The sequence below is a fragment of the Tamandua tetradactyla genome, chromosome 4, assembly GCF_023851605.1.
Source record: "Tamandua tetradactyla isolate mTamTet1 chromosome 4, mTamTet1.pri, whole genome shotgun sequence".
Lineage (NCBI taxonomy): Eukaryota > Metazoa > Chordata > Mammalia > Pilosa > Myrmecophagidae > Tamandua > Tamandua tetradactyla.
This window is the reverse complement of record NC_135330.1, coordinates 47,789,704-47,808,568: the sequence shown is the minus strand read 5'-3', so window position 1 is coordinate 47,808,568 and position 18,865 is coordinate 47,789,704.

Below are 18,865 nucleotides of genomic sequence, written 5' to 3'. Positions count from 1 at the left end.
AGGAGTTGTCATATATTTCCAATCTTCTTATTTTTACTATTTATAAAACATTATATTATTCTAGAAAAGTATACGTCATTTGTCAATACTAAAGCACTTGAAATACATTCACATTTTCCTCATATAAAGTAAAATGCTTGCTAGATCTTTGTAAACACGTAGTTTGCTAAAAAAAAATAGAGGGGGACAGAACATATTTAGAAAATATTTGAAATTTTAATAGGTCTGTGAGTTTGAGAAAATATAGGATAAAATTTTTAAGTAAGACTCAGTTACCATTTGGCTTCTTTCCTAGGAATTGGAAAAATACTGATAATTGATCATGATAAGAGGAGTTTGTCACGTGTGGAGGTTTCACACACACAGAAATTGCTGAAGTGGATATAATATTGAAGAATGTAATCTATTATCAGACCTAACAGTTAAGTACAGGATTTTTCACTAAGATTTAATGTTTTTGTTCTTGGTGGAATAAGAATTTTGCTACAGATTTGAACAAAATAAAATTCTACAGCACCTTTATCTCTGTTTCATGTGACCTGATGCTATCTACCTCATCTTGAGATATTTGCCAGCCATTATCACACCAAAAGCTAAGAAGCTAAGTAGTTTTAGCGCCTTTCTAAAATTTCTGAAGCAGAGCCATAAATATTCTCACATATCAGATCTTAACCTTCTAATTCCTTTAAAATCACCCTCTATTGTATTGGGTTACAGAATATGTTATTATTTTAACAGTTTACATCATAGCATCTGTATTTTGGAAGATAAGTGCCTCTGGGTGGGAGCTAGGTCCTGAGACTGCCCTCAAGGAACTCTAAATCATGTTGGTAGAAAATAAAATAAAAAGATTAAAAAATAATAATGCTGAAATAATGACACCTACCATATTTGCAGAAAAAGATAATTGCTATAATAAATACAGCATTTCAGAGCCAAATGTATGAAAATTGTAGTCATCATCCCAACACTGGAGAAGTTACTGGTTAGCCAACTCTCTTGTGCATGTAGAGCTTTTTTCTTCAATTTATATCTGTCAAACAGATATATTTATATCTATTCCTCAGGATCCTTTCATCTGCAGCTTTTGACAGAGAAAGAAAGAGTGGAGGATCCTTGTGGTGTGTTTTCTGACTCAGGCCTAGATGGGTAGACATTATTTCATCTTTATTCCATTGGTCCAAACTCAGTCTCAGGAATAAAGTTTGGACCAATTCCATTGGTCCAAACTTTATTCCATGGCCCCAGCTAATTAGAGAAGTAAAACTGGGAAATGCAAGCTAGCCATGTGTCAGGAGGAAAAGGTAAAATATTTAACATCTAGCCGGTTTCTGTCACAGTATGCCAAGATGGTCATCAAATATCGATGATATTCCTTTGTCATAAATGGAACACATTCACACTATCCAGGTGTGGTAACTTAGAATCCCAGTCAATCACTCCATTTTAATACCAGTCCATATTCTCTAGGTGATAGGTGGTTCTTTGTATCTGTTCCAGATGTTGCTTGTGGTAGCGATTGAAACTACATGCTTTTAAAATTGTATGTACCCCCACCCTCAGTACATAATAATAAAGTACAGGCATGATGATTGTGATGAAAGTTGCTCAGAAAAGGAAGAATGGAAAACCAAAACAGTGACTGGTTTCCAGCGGTTATTAATATCTTCTTGCCAGGCATTATAAAAGCCTCCTAAAGTGGAGTAAGAAAAAAATGGTTCTGTAGACCCTGATTCTTGTTCTCTTATAAAATTTCATTCAACAATATATTTTTGGTTCCAGCCTCTGCCCTTTGGAAAGGGCTTCCTTGCCGATTATTCCCCATTGCCTTATCTAATGTGGGTGATGGGACGTATGTCCTCTTTGCAGAAGCAAAGCAGTGGCAGCTACTTCATGCCAGAAGCTCATCAAATAGCTATGAGTTATTTCAGAAGAGGGTTTTAAGTCTCAGAAAAGTCATAGACTATTATTAGACCAAGCTTGCAGTTTCTTTGGCAATAGAATTTCCTCAAAAACTTAGGAAGCTTTTTATCTGTTTGCTTCCAGACAGTTTCATGTGCCAGTAAACACAAATTCATACCTATAATTATTCCCCAAGCCTGACTTTTTCCTTTTTTATCTCCCACAACCTTCTCTTGGTTTACTGATAGCCACCTTGAGGCTGCCTGGAATAAGAGTCTTGGGTAATATTATTAATCTGATTTTTTTGCTACAAAGCTAAGTCATTTTTAGCTTAATTGAAAAGCTTTATTGGACTCACATTGCTCAAGGCTTTTTTTTTTCTTTTATTTTTCTTTCTGTTTTTATTTTTAATTTCTTTTTATCACCTCTTACTATTTTGGATCCAAAAAAGTTAGTTTTTCTGAACCTATAATACTCTTGATTGGTGCAATTTTCCCATTCCCTTCAAATTCAACGGCTTCTTTTTGAGCACTTCTCTTTCTTGTAATGATTTCCTTAAAACAACCCCAAACAGCTGATGGAGATTATGACTATGACTCTTTCCAAGTACTGCCCTAAAATTACAGGCTCAGTAAGCATGAGGGCTGACTTACAAATTATTGCAGGTGAAATTAACTACATAATTTGCCACAATATTCCATGGCTCTCCTACTTTTTTTCAATTTCTTTGCCTCCTACGTTCAAACCACTAATCCAATAGGTCATAATCAGTTTATTATTATGGTTGTTAAGCCAAACTTAAAAATCAGAACTTTGATGCTAGTGAGGGCAAGCAACTGCTGTAAAACACAATCCCCAAATATCAGTAGTTTATCCTAATAAGTGTTCATTTCTCTTTCACACAACAGCCTAATATGTTTATTATTGGGTGGCTCTCAGGGAAGGTTTTCCTCCAACTCAGTGATTCAAGGACACAGACTACTTCAAATTTTGTCTCTGTCAAACTCTAATGCCTCAACGTACATCACCTCCAGTTTGACAAATAGAAAGAGAAAAAGAGAGGGAGGGGGGAATCTTATGGCTGTTTTTTTTTTAATTTTAATATTTTTATTGACAAATCTTCACACATACATATTCCACACGTGGTGTATAACCAATGGCTCACAATATCTTTACATAGCTGTGTACCTATCACCATGATCATTTTTAGAACATTTGCATCACTCTAGAAAAAGAAATAAAAAGAAAAAAGGAAAAAAAAACCCTCATATATCCCATACAACTTACCCATCCCTCTCATTGATCACTAGTATTTCAATCTATCCAACTTATTTACACCTTATCCCCCTATTACTTATTTATTTTTTATCCATATTTTTTAACTTATCTGTCCACATGCTGATAAAAGGAGCATTAGACACAATTTTCATAGTCACACAGTCACATTATAAAAGTTATATTGCATTACACTTTTCTTTAAGAATCAAGGCTACTAGAACACAGCTCAACAGTTTCAGATACTTTCCTCTAGCCACTCCAATACAACATAACCCAAAAAGGGATAGCTATATAATAAGAATCACCTCCAGGATAACCTCTCGATTCTATGTGAAATCTCTTAGCCACTGAAGTTTTATTTTGTTTCATTTTTCTCTTCCCCCTTTTGGTCAAGAAAGCTTTCTCTGTCCCATGTTGCCAGGTCCTGGCTCATCACAGGAGTTGTCTCCCACGTTGCCAGGGAGAGTTACACACCTGGGAGTCTCCCACATAGGGCGCAGGGCAGTGAGTTCACCTGCCAAGTTGGCTTAGGGAGAGAGGCCACATCTGAGCAACAAAGAAGGTTCTCTGGGGGTGACTTTTAGGTATAATTTTAAGTAGCCTTATCCTATCTTTTGCAGGAATAAGTTTCATAGGGGTGAACCCTAAGATTGACAGCTCAGCCTATTGATTTCATTGTCCCCGCTGCTTGTGAGAATATCAGAGATTCTCCCAAATGGGGAAGCTGAATATTTCCTCCTTTCTCTCCAGTCTCCCAAGGGGATTTTGCAAATACTTCTTTATTCGCTGCCCAAATTACTCTAGGATATATTGGGGCATCACACTAACCTGGACAAACCAATAAAATACCAGGCTCTATGTCCCTCCTTTCCTTGGGGTGCAGCTGTTTTCTAGTATTTTGTGCTGTCCAACTCAAAAAAAGCCTCTGTCTTTTTCTGTTTGTTTTTTTTTTGTTTTCTGTCAGCCATACCCCCTCTCTGCTGGGACAAAAACTTCTAGTACCTATGGTGCTTATTATAGGTTTATCTGTGCTGGGGACCTGTTTTGAGTAGTCAGAATTTGTTAATTAATTCCACAATTGGAGCTTTGGCTGAGCTTAGTCCTTGCTGCTAGTAAAGTCTGTTTCCTTTCCCCTTGGGGAACCAGCCTACTGTTCTCCTGGTGTATGTGTGTGGTGGTGGTGGGGGGGAGGTGCCAGCCTCTGTGGCTTGGGGGACTTGCAGTTCTGTGTGAGGTCTCAGCCATTCCTGTTGGTGCAGAATGGTGTACGCTGTGTGTCTGGTCACTGATGGTCCCCCAGCAGTTGTTCTGTACTGTTGCTGACTTTTTACAAGCTACCCTGTAGGGTGAGCTAAATTCCCCAGCTCACTATGTTGCCATCTTGCCCCATTCTCCCTATGGCTTTTTTACTGATCCAGACCTGACAGTGATATACATTGCTTCTACATTCCTTTCAGTGTGTTGTGAGAAATAGAGTGATCAATCTAGCTCCCAGATCCTTAGCCTGAGCAAATGGTTGCTACGGAAATCAAGGACAAACCTAGCAGACATCTCCCAGCCCTGGTCTAACCCCTCCTTTTCTATATGTGCAGCTGTTTCAGTAGGTTTCTATTTGCAGCATGGGGAAGTTGTTAGGTTTAATGGATAGGCCTAAACATACCTTAAAGCCAAAAAATGGGATCAAATGCCACCAAGTATTTATTAGGACAAGAATTCTCGTTGGCAAGGCTCCTCTTACAGGGTCACTCCTCTCCACACAAATTAGGGCAAGTAGAGCTGCCATCCACTGTCTCTGGCCATAGCAATGGACTTCCTTAGGAGGTTGGTCACAAAGGAATCCCTTCCCTTGCTCTTTTGGACCCTTTTTCCATGTTAAGTGTAAAGCAATCATTTGCTGATGTTCTCTTGTGCCTGAGTCTATGTTCCCACAATGCATCATATACCAACTTGCTCCACAACTGGGGGCATTGTTGGTACCATTTCATGAAACGAGAAACGTGGGATGAGGGTTGTGATTTTGAAGAGGAGGATTCAAGTGTCTGATCTGTGTAAGTGTGAGATCTTTGAAAGACATCTAAGGGGAGACGTTAAGCAGGTATTTGGATATTTAAGCCTGGATTTTAGGGCTAATGTTAGTGTTGGAGATACCAATTTAAGAGACATTGGGAAATAGAAGGTACTTAAAGCTGCGGGACCCATGAGTTCACTTAGGCAGTGAGTGCAGCTCGGGAGATATGGGCCAGAGACAGAAAACTAAGAGGCTCTCTAATTCTTGGAAAGTAGCTGGGAAAATCCAGCAAAGAGTTTAAGAAGAAGGTGTCAGTGAGGTGGAAAGATAACTGAGAGATTGGTAAATCTTGAATTAGAAGTTAAAAAAAAAAGTTTCAAGGAAGAGGGAAACGTGCTCTATTAGATCAAATAAGATAAGGACCAAAAGGAGACCACTGAATTTGGTTAAATGAAGGACTCTGGTAGCCTTAAAAGGAGCAATATGTTTGAACTGATGAGGAGAAAAACTGGATAGGTTTAAGAGTAAATGGACCAGGGAAATAGGGCATTAGCTGGAGGCAGAGGAGGAGAATTAGCTATATTAAGGAATGAAATGTAATTGTAAATGATCCAGAGAGAAGAAAACTCACAAGACAAGAGAGAAGGGAATACATTAAAAAATGTGATTGAGGAGGGGAGTATGCTATTTTTGCACATAACGACAAAGTTTGATTTAGAAACTTAGAGCCCATCCATTTTGAACAGAAAAAGCTGGGTTGGTGGATTTGTGGTAGAATGATAAGGACATTTTCCTGAGAAAAATAAAGAAGTACGGGTAACCCATGTAGCTTGAGGAATAAGCATGTGAGATGAGAGGAGAAGGTAAAATATATCATCGGAAAGGATGACACTGTGTTCTGTAATGATCCTGTAAGCTTCAGAATAAATATGAAGTCACTGTGGCATCAGTAAAGGTGCAAACCTTTGTGTTGTGTGGTGAGGGGAACTTGACTAGATGTTAACCACATGGGGTGGTGGGTACTTGGCTTGTGATGCTGGCCAGAGCAAAGGCATAGTTCTTTGTCAGCCTTGGGTAGCTTCAGGGGGCAAGCGGTTGCAACCACTCCTTGGCCTTTGTAGGCACAGCTGAGGCAAGGGTTGCACAGGGAGAGGGTGTTTACTTCATACCTGGCTTTTAGACATGAAGCTGATTTTTAACTTTAAAGCAGCTGAGTCCCACATGCCCTATAGGTAAGTGCTTCTCAAACTAGGTTTTGTGAAAGAGTAGGCTTTTAATGTTTTTGTTGTTATTTTTTAGCTACCAATTCATCTTGGACAGATATTTTGGTAAAATATAAAACAAACTAATTATTTAAAAATGAAAAAAAATCATAAAAATACAAGCCTCTATTTCTTATCATTAGAGTCACCAGGAATAAAATTGCATTCCAATACAAATAATCAGAATAAGCATCAAAGAAGAATTACAAATTTAAACTCATCAGTCATTGATAGTATTTGTATAAGTGATTAATATAGAAAACCACTTGAACAGTCATAACTTGTTTTCTTTAATTGTAACACAACAAAAAATTACAAGTGAAAGAATGATTTTCCATTTTAAGTATCTAAAGATATCCTTTGAACAAATACTATGTATATCAATATTTAAAAGTTTTATTGCAACAAATGAACTTCTTTTTCATTGTGTTTGTTATCAAGTATGGGTTAGATGGATGATACTTACAGGTAATAATGATATTCAAATTGGTTCTGTGCTTTTTTCCTCTCTCTCTTTCTCATTCTATATTCAGAGTATAACCAGTTCCTTATAAGCATGTTAATAGGGAGGGAAGAAGAGATTTGAAAGCAATTTCAAAAAGTTTGGAGTACTATAACTTTTTGAGGCAAAAGATGTTATACTTTTAAAATTCATCTCCAATCCTTTATCAGTAGGCAATTCTCACAATTTAACCTATAATCTTTTATTTAATGTATGTTATGGTGGAACAAATGCATTCTGGAACCATTCATTTCTATTCATGTATCTTCATTTGGTGGAAAATAAAATTTAAAATAATCTATCAAAATTTTAAAGTGATAGCTTTTAGCATATATACAATATCATTATTGCCACATACTTTATGCATAATTGTTTTTTATGGAACCTGACATTAATAATCAGTAGAGTCTTTGCCCTTCCAAGTTTCTGCCTTGCATTTACTCTTTGTAGTCAATGCTTTTGATGCACCATCAAGATCTCCTTTATCAGAGTCCCTTGCTGATAATAGATCACAATTGAACCCTTTTTGTTTGCCTTCTCACGTTGCCAGATTATTGTCTTCCTCGAGACATGCAAAAGCTTTGTCCCTCTGTTTCAAGACAACTCTCACTGTGGGGTGCTTTTCACACTGCAGAATGTTCCATTGGATGACACTGAAACTAGACTTTAGCTAAACCCACAGTTTTGCATTGCTCATTCCTTGATCTATTCTGCTTCCCCACTCCTTTATAGATCTTACTAAAGAACATTCCCTCAATTAATCATAAATCGCTGGAGCAAGAATCTGAATCTCAGGCTCTGCTCATAGGGAACCTGACCTAAGCCTTGACATCTATCATTCTATATTTCTGAGCTTTGCAAGAAGTGAACAATGTTTAATCGCTTAGAGCTAAAGATATTATGAAAAATTAAGTTTTTCTCCCAGGAAAGATTATTTCATGTTGCCAAACTTGAACTTCTTCTAGGAGACTTCTCCCAATTGGATTTAAGTTCACAAGTATCTGAGTCTGAACACATCCTGGAGAAGATTAAGCTATTTTCTTCTCTCAAGCCTTTTTCCTTCAGAACCTTCAGAGTCTCTGCCCTGCTCTTTGGCCACATTAGGTACCAGATTATAGGAAAATGATTTTTGTCTGAGAAACTTCTTTGGGAGACATGGTCAACCTGTTTCTAAATTTGTTGAGCGTATGATTGATTTTATGTTAATTTAGCATATATTATTAACTTTAAGTGTTCTTTAAAAGTGAGGGATTCAGACACTTGATGTGAAATTAGTTTTGAGGCCATTAAAATTTGAAGCATCTTATTCCTATGAGAGTCATCCTACTGACTCCACATATGTACTGACAATCTATTGACTGAGAATGAGCAAAGAATGAAAGCAAAGAGGAAAATTCAGGCTTTAATATGTTTGGATATTTAACTCCAAATGAGAGAAAGAGAATTTGCTTTTGCTTATTATTTTAGACGTACCCAATATGTGAAATTTATGGATTTGATTTGTGGATTTTCTTTTCTTCACTTCAGAGAGAAAGGGCTAGGAAGAGACTAGCAATATTAGAGAGGGAGAGGAATTTGATGATGGCAGTAGGCTCATATATGAATTTTAGCCAACTCTATCAAGATGCCATTTTATTATTGGAGTATTTTCATTTTGCTATTGTATTCTATTGCAGAAACTCTGGTGGGCTATACTGGGCTGCATGAAACATAAAAATATGGGAGAATTAATAAAATAAAGTGGTTTCAAAGTTTTAAAAAAATTTTATTTACTTTTATTCTATTGTGACCTATTTCAGAGTCTGGTGGTGAATTCAATCTGTCTACCAGTGGTCCCAGAAGAATTTGCAAGGCAATAATGATTGACATTAGAGGAGCTGATTATAACATGGGAGCAGGAATTTCCTCATATACTGCTTACTTCCTTCCCCAGGTGCTGGGAATGAAGACCACAGCTCCAGATGACCACGAACCTAATGGATAGATCCATTGGGCTAAGAAAACCAAAATCTGTCCCCCAAAATCAGTGACTATAAAACTGGTTGTTTTACTTCATGAAATTTTGGGGCTCTCACATAACATTAGATAACTGACAGCTCTATGTCAGGGGCTGCCCTAGTGCCCTGTCAGCCAATCTGTATAAATCTAGGATTCAGCATGAGGAAGCACACTTGTTTAGAGTCATATCATCTGTTCTAACCTAGCCTTTATCATTATAAAAATTACATTATGTGCCATTTTAAAATTCTTTCCTGTATTTCTCATTTGGATTAGAACTCAGGTAGAGAAAAAGACATATTTATTTGGAGGATCTAATGATTTCAATGTTATTCAAGTAAGTAAAAAGAAAAAAAGACACTGAGACTAACTATTTAGCCAAGTAAGAAATGCATATAAAACCCTGCTTATATTTTAATGCCTCAAAATTATATAGTCAATCCTAAAACAGCTAAATAATTTAATACCATGCATGCATTTTATAAAAAGCTGCTTGTCAAAATTATGCAATGCAAAACCACTGAGCCCAAGAGTGATTTAGCTGAAAGCTTAGGTTCTAAAATGCCAAAATGTTTGAGGCATAAGCTTTCACTGTGTTGCTAAAGGGGAAAATTGGTATATCTTCAGGTTATAAAAGAAGTATACCATTGTTGGTTACAGAAAATAAAAAACGAAGTGCTCCCCCCCAACACACACACACAAAAAACCCACAGCTGTTATTAAATCCAAGGTGTAGTCTTTGAGAGAAACGCCACATAAAATTTGCAGAAGTTTGGTATAAAGCCACCATTTGCATCTTAATACTTAGATTTATATAGATCCATCCACATACATGGAGCAAGTCTCATGCATTTACTCCAGTGATAGACAGGCTGAGTTTACTGGAAGTGAAACACAGTAAAGTTGATAAATTTATTTCTTTGAGGTGATGTACTAGGGACTTTCAGATATATGACTATTTGGAGAAAGGAAAAAAAAAGATTCATAGGAATACATGAAGCCAACAAGAAAGATGTAAACAAGGTAAGAGACTACATTAGACTAGGACAGCCTTGTGCTAAACCGAACTAGTAGGAGCCAAGTAGGGCATTAGTAAAATATCAGAAACTAACAGAAAAAAATGGAAAACCTCTAGAAAGAGTTGAAAATAGAGGCAAATTTAAATGCTAGGGTAGAAAAAGTGTGGGTATCCCAAATGGATGGTGTGAAAGCAGGGCCAGCTTCATGGAAGTATGACCAAGCATATATATGGGGTCCGTCAACTTAGTTTAATACTCTGCTGGAGCTGTCTTGAAATTCGTACTAATTTTTTTAACAAAGAGCCTCTCATTTCAATTTTTTCTTTATTGGAGAAGCTGTGGGTTTACAGAACAATCAGATGTAAGATAATGGAATTTTCATATACCACCCTAATATTGACACCTTGCATTGATGAGTAGCATTTGATACAATTGATGAAAGTATATCTTTATAATTGTACTATTAACTATAGCTCTGGTTTACATTAAGGTTCATTATTTGTTTAGTGTTATCCATGGGTTTTTTAAAAATTCTGTTTCCATATATATAATCTAACATTTCTCCCCATTAAATGATGCTCAGCTATTGTATTTCAGGGCTGTTAATTAATTATATAGCAGATCCAATGGGTGAGTGTGTTTTGATGGAGGGAAGGGGGGAGGAGTTGCTATGGTATTCCTGCTCATCCCCCCACACACATTTCCTGGGACGATCACCATCAGAACTCAATTTTGAGGGAGAAAATCAACCCTGTTGGCTGGAAATGATGCTGCAACAATAGGGCCACAGGGTTAAGGCTTAGGCTGGGAAAGGAAAACCATGAAAGCAGGTGAGCTGGATGTTCCTTGACAAAACCTCTTTCCCATTGCCTTCTCTAGGAGCCAAATGGTCACTAGTGAGGCCGGGCAGTGAGGAGGATGGAACGCAAGGACATGTCAAGCCCAAATTGTCTCTCTGGAGGATCCCCAGACCCTGAAATCCACTGGCTATCTCATCTCTAACTTCCTAAGCTCACTAAGCAAGGCAGATACCACAACCCTACATTTTGTTTCCCTCTTATTCCCTGCCTCTGCTTCATTGTGCTCATTTCCAACAAATTGAGCTTTAACTTCCAAGAGTAATTAACTTCCAGGGAAATTAAGATTTCAAAGGGTTAAAAATGCTATTAAAGGGAACAGAGTGTAAAAAACCTGAAGGAGTAGGAAAGGGGAAACAGAGGGAGACTAGTGAGAATAGAACTTTAAATTATACATAACAAATATTTTCAAATAGTTTTCATGGGGATAAGGGAAACTATTAGAAATGTAAATAAAGAAAGAAACAATTCTAAAGAAAACCCAAATGATAATCTGGAAATTAATATACAGTTGTTAAAATAAGAAACTCAGATCAACTGAAACACAGTTGCATGCAGCTAAAGAATGAACTCATGAACTTGGTGAGCACCTTACAGTTTTATCCAAGAAGGCATCAAAAAAGGATAAAGAGATGGAAAACACAAAAGAAGAATTAAACATATGGATTATAGGAATAAAAGAATCAGTGTTCATTTGGTAAGATTCTCAGAGAGGAAAAATAAATATGTGAGAAAATATTTGAATAAATAAATATTTCCCTTAAAAAAGACACCATACATCAAATTGCAAGGATATACAGAGGCAATTTAGGATAATTGAGAAAAAAAATCTCTAAATACTTACAGTGAAATTTAAAACCATAATAACAAAGAGAACATAGTGAAAAATTCCAGAGATGAAAAATAGATCTTTTTCAAGGGACCAAATGTCAGAATTGAAAGGTTTAAATAGAAATGAGAAATAACATTGGTTTTAGTCATATGTGGATTGAGAAGATTTATTACCCAAAGACTTTTGAAAGTTTATTCTAGCAAGGAAACTTATTTTATCAAGAAGAAAAATAATTCCAGGGTGAAATTATAAGATATAGACATCAAGTAAACAATTTAATAAAGTTTATTTCCTCCTAAATAATCACATAACCAATGAGTTGCCACGCATTTATTCTATAAAAGGTGAAATTAAAATCCTAGATGAGAGAAACATAATGGTTATTGATTTGAGAGGAAGGCTAGATGGAATTAAGCATGTGCTTGGCTACACTGGTGAAAGAGATAAATATTAAATTATAAATTGGAAGAAAAAAATGAATTTAAGTTTATGGGCTTAATTATTAACCCATATTATATCACTAAATGCAATTTTTAACGTTCAAATAATGGAAAAATGTAATCTGACTAATGGAAGATAAGAAAAGGGTCAAAAGCAAAACAAACAAACAAAAACCTCACTAATACCTTAAAAGAGAATGGTAGAAATAAATATGAATAAAACTATAATTAGCAATACATGAAATGGGCTGTGCCGGTTTGCTAGAAAAGCCATGTTTTAATCCTGATCCGATCTTGTGGGAGAAAACTTTTCTTTTAATCCCAATTCAGTACTGTATGTTGGAAACTTGATTAGATTGTTTCCATGGAGATGCGACTCACTCAGTTGTGGGTATTAACTTTGATTGGAGGGAGATGTGATTCTACCCATTCCAGGTGGGTCTGAATTAGTTTAGCGGAATCCTTTAGAAGAGGAAACATTTTGGAGAGAACCACCAGAAGCAGCAGACTCATGAGAACCATGAGAGCCCAGGCAGCTAAAGACTTTTGGAGATGAAAAAGGAAAACACCCCTGGGGGAGCTTCATGGAAAAAAAAAAGCCTGGAGAGCAAGCTAGCAGATGTTGCCATATTTGCCACATGACTTTACAATTGAGAGAGAAACCCTGAATGTCATTGGTCTTCTTGAACCAAAGTATTCTTCCCTGGATGCCTAGATTGCATATTTCTATAGCCTTATAGAATTTAATTTGGACATTTTCACAGTCTTAGACCCATAAACTAGCAACTTAATAAAGTCCTCCTTTTTTTTTTTTTTTTTTAAAGAGAGAGGGAGGAAAGGAATGAAAGACAGAGAAGGAAGGAAGGGAGGAAGAAAGGGAAACATCTTTAAACATTTTCTTGTTTTATTATATTTTGTTTGTTTGTTTGTTTTTTTTTACATGGGCTGGGGCCGGGAATCGAACCGGGGTCCTCCGGCATGGCAGGCAAGCACTCTTGCCCGCTGAGCCACCGCGGCCCGCCCCCTCCTTTTTAAAAAGCCATTTCATTTCTGGTATTTCACATTCTGTTGGCTTGCAAACTAGAACGTGGGTTAAATTTACAAAACAAAGACTGAACTGGACTAAGAAATAAAAACAAAACAAGATTCATCAAAATGTTTTCAAGAGGAGAGAGATTTCACATTAGAGTAAGAGTGAAGGGAGTTATACATTTGAGAATACTGTCTCCTAATGGGAAGTCTGGTGTAATAGATAAAACATAGATTTGGAGATAGTCAAAGCCTGGTTTTGCTATACTATCTGTATGATGATTTTAGAATTATTTTACTCCTTTGATCCTTAGTTTTCTTAACTGGCAAATAAGCTATTATATGCTAGTAGGTTTATCAGATTGGAATACACACACACACATGTATTAGTTATTTGTATATATATATATATTATATATCTGGTATATTATATATTTAAATGAAATATTTATAATTTTATAGCTGATGTGAAATTTCTTTTTAATGGACTTTTAAAGTAGTTTGACAGTTTGATAAGCTACTTGGGGTTGGCCTTTTTGATCCTCAAAGGTATGGATTCCCAAAGGTATGGTAAGGTATCACTATAATGGCATTAAAAGGTAACTATAACATGACACTAAGAAATAAGCTGTAATTAGATAATAAGGTGAGTAATGATGAAAATTTGAGTGGGATATTTGTGCAAAAGGAGAGAAGAGGAAAGACCAAGTAATAAGGTGAAACCCTGGATCTTGTGGAGAAATGTGGCCATTGAGAAGTTTCTAATTCTGATATGGTTGAGAAACTCCATACAACAGGAATTTGTGCTATCTAAAAGGACTGCATAAGCTTGGTGGAATAACAATTCATTGCCTAAAACCTTCATTTAAATAACCATACACTTAAATTACCACTGCAAATATTTTTTAGGAAGCTGAGTTAAATATATGTGTTCTTCATGCAGATCAGCTTTTATCCATAGAAGACAGGATATGTAGGATTAAAATGAAAGCAAGAACGAGATGAATTAAGCAATGTGAAAACTTAGTGAAAATTATGAATATAAGAACCTGGGACTTGGGAAAACCATGAAGGCATTTGACGTTTCACAAAACATGTGTTAAAGTTTTATTAAAGTCTTAAAGTTCAAGGGAAGCTTAACTACTGAATGACTGTTCCATAGTGATGAAAATTAGTGACAGAGATTGTGAATGCCTACTGCTGTGCCTTCACACATTGGAAATTCTAAAAGTTATTGTAGGTGCTAATTGACATTTTTTAACAAATTGGGCATGTGTCATAGTGTGACACCATAAATGAGAGTTATAAATGGAGTAAAAATATTATACTGGAAGAAGTAGCATTATTTTCAGAACTCTAAATATCTGATCTGCTGTCATATTCTCCCTTGAAACTCCATGCTTAATGCATTCCTTGTATTAAAAGGACTTGTCAGAGATTTATATTCAGGAAGTCAAATGTCTACTCTTACGGGCACTAGATATTTAAGATTCTCCAATTAGTGAGTTTTAGTAAAATGATCTAGATTATCCATGTTAAGGACAACTATTTTCTACTGTAAAAAATAATCCCTACTAAATACAAATTATGATGTCTGATTTTTACCCATATTTTATGGTATTGCTATAGAGTTTGGGGGACTAAAAATCACCTGAGAAAGTGAATTCATTTAATCATGGATCAGAATCACCTGGAGGACTTGCTATAACACAGATTGCTGGGCTCCAACCCATGTGTTTCTGATTCATTAAGACTGCAACGAGGTCTAAAAGTTTGCATTTCTAACAAGTTTCTTGATATTGCCAATGCTACTAGTCTAGGATTCCCATTTTTGTCCTACATAATTTATTATCAGAGAAAAGCAGATTAAAACCACAATGAAATATTATTTTCTCCCACTAGAATTGCTAAAACATAAAAGACTGATTAAAAGCAAATGGTGGTGACAATGTGGAACAATTGATACACCCCTCCATCATCCTGGGAGAGGAACACAGCGAGCTCCTTTGGAAAGATGACAATTTTTTATATAGGTTAACATTCACTCCTTTTTATTTCATCCAAGAGAAGTATAAGCATATGTCCCTGAGAAGACTTTGTACAGAATGCTCATACCAACTTTAATCACAATAGAGAAAGAAAGGATATAATTTTAGGTGCCCAAGGAGTTGGCTTGCTAAAAAGGATCCTAAATTTCTCACTAAAGACCCATCAAAAGCCATAAGTAAGTGGGAAACAATTTTGGCTATTTTCCTGATTCAGGTTTGCTTGTTATGTACCTTCTATTATACAATTGATTCTCAATCCTGGTAGCAATTTAATATCGCTCTGGGAGCTTTAAAAACATAGATACCAAAACCCAAGACACACATCGGACCAATTAATCAAAATCTATGCTGGTGGATCTGAGTATTGGTATCTTTTCAATGATTCTCCGTCCCTTCCTGGAATATATGAAATTAAAGAAAGGTTTTGGCATCATAGCTTTGGGTACTGAACTGATATCCAGTCCCTTTCTCAAACCCTCTCTGCTTACTGGACTGTTTTTTTCTCTATCGCTTTTGGAATTCTGTCCATTGGTGAGAATTACCTGCTTTGTTTATAGCTGTTTTACACTTGAGCAATTCTAATCTATTTCTTCATTGCAAAGTATTGAATCTTCAAGTTGGGTTTCTTCTACTTAGGTCCAGTTCAAGTGTAATCATGGAAACTTTCTTCTTGGCACTTTCCCAATTTGTCACCTACTGATTCTATGGTAAACAAACTCTTTGAATGAAAAGCTGCCTGGAAATTCACCATTAAATATTTTATCTGGAACATTTCTGAATTGTATTTACCCTGTGTTCCCTGGTCACCAAAAAGAAGTGTACCAAAGTCATTTAGTTTAAAATATGTTCAGGAAATTAAGGGGAGAAAATTTTCTGCTTCTCTCTCACAAGTCCAACTCAGATTGAAAAATCACCTGTCAATGCTCATTAAGTCAAAGCCATATTTGAAAGGGTTGGTTGAATAGCAACGTTGGTTGAAGTGCCAGGTCTATTTTTTAAAAAAATTCTGTTTAGAATATTAAGCAGTAACTCCTTTTGGGAGGGATATTTCTATAGCAGTATTGGTTCTAAGATTTTGCCAAAATCTTGCTTTTTCTTCTAAATTTTTTTAATTGGTATGTAGTATCCTAGCCTTCTAAAACATGCATAATTCAGATATGAACACTGAATTAAATGAGTCTCTTTCTTAGGCAGTACTCAGGAGGATGTACTCCATATCACAGCAGGGAGTAACCTATCTCACTTAAAAGTGGGAAGGAGCTGACTCTTTGTAAAAGAGGTTTTGTGGAACACAGCATATAATTGTGCCAAAGTTCAGACAGTTTTCCTTTCACACAGCAATGCAGGCTTAAACATCTTAAAGTAACTATGTGAATTCACAAGTACTCACTCTTAATTCAATGTAAACAGTTGATATAATTGAGTTAATACTGACATACAATCTGTTTGGATGATTCCCCACCTGCTTAGGAATCAAAAGGCCATAAGGAGTGGAATGAAATAAGAAGTTTGTTTGGCATCTCCACGTGTCCTTTTCTTCATTGTCATACCTTCTAACGCAAATCTGATTTATTCAAGTTTAAGTTTGCATTTTCAGCACAATTTACACTATGAAAATATAATTTGCATGTCACCATCTGTGAAGAAAGATTATTAAACAATAAAGGATTAAGAGATAAACAGCAAAGCCTTTTAGCAATACATTGAGTCCAAAATATAAATGCTGAGAATCTAAAAGATCTGTTTAAGGGCTTCTGAATTGTTTTAGGGTGCTGACTCTGTTCTTGCAATAGAAAGAAGTATTTAAATATGCAGAAATGCTTTGTCATTAGATTACCAACTTTAGGAGTTTAGTTTATTTTCTAATTAATATGGTTATGTTTTAATTTTTAACTTATGCTAAGCCAATTTAGTTTGCTTCTTCAGTTTAGTCATGTAAACATTACTAAATTCAAATATGCTTTGTATGGGAAAATTTACATTTTCTAGAATGGTTAACATAAACCATGTCTCACTTCAACATTTATCCCCAAGATAAATAATCCCTCTCTGGCTAATATGTAAAGCTGGAACAATAAGCATCATGGTCATTAATTTTGTTTCTTTCTGAATTTCTATTTTCAAGGTTAATTATTTACTTGCCTAAACATTAGTTTTCATTTTCAGGAAAAGACTTTATAAAGGCATGAATAGGAATGTCATGGAAACTTGTGTCACTGATTTCACCTTATACAACTCTTAGATGTCCTTCTTAGAACAACTTTGCAGGGATGATGTATCTAGGCAAAGCTAGATGAGGCATTTTAGAGGTACAAAAATCTTAATTTACTGTTATAATCTATGAATAATGACCAAGCATCTAAACAGATTTACTCTAAATTCACTAAAAGTCATTCTTTGTTATGGAAATTGATTAAAATGAACATAAAATGAGTAAGAGCAAAAGGAAACAACAAAAAGCAACTTGATAAATGTGATCTGTATGCAGAGAAAGTGTTTTCCAACCTCAAAAATGGGCCAGAATGTAATTGATGATAGTTAAATGATGAATATAAAATATCAAAACCATATTGATTTGAGGTTCATCTGCCTAGAACCTAAATAAAAGGAAAACAAAAAAATGAGAAGCTACCCAAATGTGCTGTTTTCACTGAGGTATGCTTGTGTTTTTTTGTTTTTTTTTTTTGGTGACTGATACAGATATATACGTGGAGTAGGAATGGATAACTTAACAAAGTAATAATGTTCTTTTATAACTATATCACACCACATCTCTATTTATTTTGATGGCTGCCAAAATATTTGTTTGTAATTTTATCTGCTAATTTTATAATGATCAAAAATGAGGAATGGGGAAATGATAGAGCCAACACAGCCAACATGAGTCCCAAACGTTTTGAAGTGCAGGACCCAGAGGACAATGCCACGTGCCTTCCCATGAGATACTGAGTCAGCCAGGACCTGGAGAGGGCCAAGGGATGAAAACCTGCCCTGAAGAAGCCAAGTGAAGAATCTCCACAGGAAACAGAAGCTGAAAGCATTGGAGTCCAGGAGCAAGGGCCCAACAGATGCAGTCAGGTGCCTTCCCAGCTGACAGAGGTGGTCTGGATGGTGTCAGCCTTTCTTGAGTAAAGAAACTTAAAGTCTCCAGTTTGATCTTAGGTCAGATAAGCCCTGAAATCCATAGGAACCAGTATCTCCAAGAACATCAACCAGTTTCATTCCTCTACCCCAGAAACTCAATAAACCTCTCCAATACAAAGAAGTTAAAATGGTCATTGCCCAGATATCCCTAAAGATTGAGAGAAAGATCAAATGGGAGGAAGAAGGTATAATTGAGAAATTAGGATTTAAGAAATGACTGTGACTACTGACATTACATATAGTGTCTAGTATTTTAGAATAACCAGATAGAAATATCTGAAGCTGCTGAACTGTAATCCAGAAGCCATAATCTTTAATAATGATTGTATAACCATATTGAAAAAAAAAGTCAGTTGCCCATGTTTTTATGATATTTGGTTTGCTCTATATCTACCTAGATAGAAAGATCGATCTGCCAATAATACATTGTCTTAGTTAACCTACCTCTAGTGAAACTTAAAATTCAGTATACTGCAATTGTAGTGTTAATAAGAGGGAGCAGTAAAGGATATGGGATGTACAGGGTTTTTATTATTTTCTTTTTAT